The sequence below is a fragment of the Saccopteryx bilineata genome, chromosome 1 (assembly GCF_036850765.1).
Source record: "Saccopteryx bilineata isolate mSacBil1 chromosome 1, mSacBil1_pri_phased_curated, whole genome shotgun sequence".
NCBI lineage: Eukaryota > Metazoa > Chordata > Mammalia > Chiroptera > Emballonuridae > Saccopteryx > Saccopteryx bilineata.
The window spans coordinates 15,312,810-15,313,789 of NC_089490.1; the positions used below are offsets into that span (position 1 = coordinate 15,312,810).

Here is a 980-nt window from a genome sequence, read left to right on the forward strand (position 1 = left end):
GAGAGAGAGAGAGAGAGAGAGAAAGGCGAGAGGGGGAGGTGTGGAGAAGCAGATGGGCACTTCTCCAGTGTGCCTTGACTGGGAATTGAACCCAGGACATCCACACGCTGGACCAATGCTCTACCACTGAGCCAACTGGCCACGGCCATTGTTGGGCAGATAAAATATATTATGCTCACTTTGTTAAAGACGGCGCTGCCCACGAGGAGGCCTTCGCCCAGGTTATATTAATGTGTGTTGAGAATCCTTGTAGCCTGGGGCTTGGTTTTGGGATTAAGCCTTTCCCACCCTTTTCGATGTGGGGTGGTACAATCCAATCATGCCTGAGAGAAGTGACTTTGTATTAGAGACTTCCCTATTTTGTATATTGGATTAAAGGGTTTGAATCTACACTATAAAATGGGGGCAGAACAAGAGTTTGCTCTCTTGGTTCCTGGGATGATTAGCATGAGAGAGCAGAGGGAGCAGAGCAGAGAGCAGAAAAAGGCCATGTGGCCAGGAGAAGCAGCCAAGATGGTGGAGTACTGAGTGAGATGCCAGTTTGTGCAGAGTTTGTATCTGGGATAAGGAAGGAGATGGGGAACTGAGGAGAATAAGGCTGGTGAGCTAGAAACCTTTGATTCTAGGAAACTCGGATAAGTCAGTGGCTTTGTGAGCACTGAATGTGAGTGGGTTTTGGAGCCCAGTGTGTGTTTTTACTTGCCTGCCGGGTGCAAGCTAGAAATAAAGACTATGGCCCACCAGTTTGTGGCTCCGTTGTTTCTTTACCGACTGTCCGAATCCAATGTGAACCTGCATGGACCAGGAGGCTGCTGTGATAGTGGCCCTGGCTGCTGGCTTTACAGCCATCCTATACATTTTATTTTATGCCCTTCAAATAATTATTTTGAAAATGGACCTCTAGGCCCTGGCCAGTTGGCTCAGTGGTAGAGCGTCGGCCTGGCAAGCCGGAGTCCCGGGTTCGATTCCCGGCCAGGGCA

The 980-nt window shown here is 49.6% G+C and overlaps 1 non-coding gene across 1 annotated transcript; it reads left to right on the forward strand.

The window, feature by feature from the left end:
* The first annotated feature begins 904 nt into the window (after positions 1 to 904).
* Positions 905 to 980, forward strand: TRNAA-GGC (transfer RNA alanine (anticodon GGC)). Its single transcript has one exon. It is a non-coding gene; the product is annotated as a tRNA-Ala (tRNA).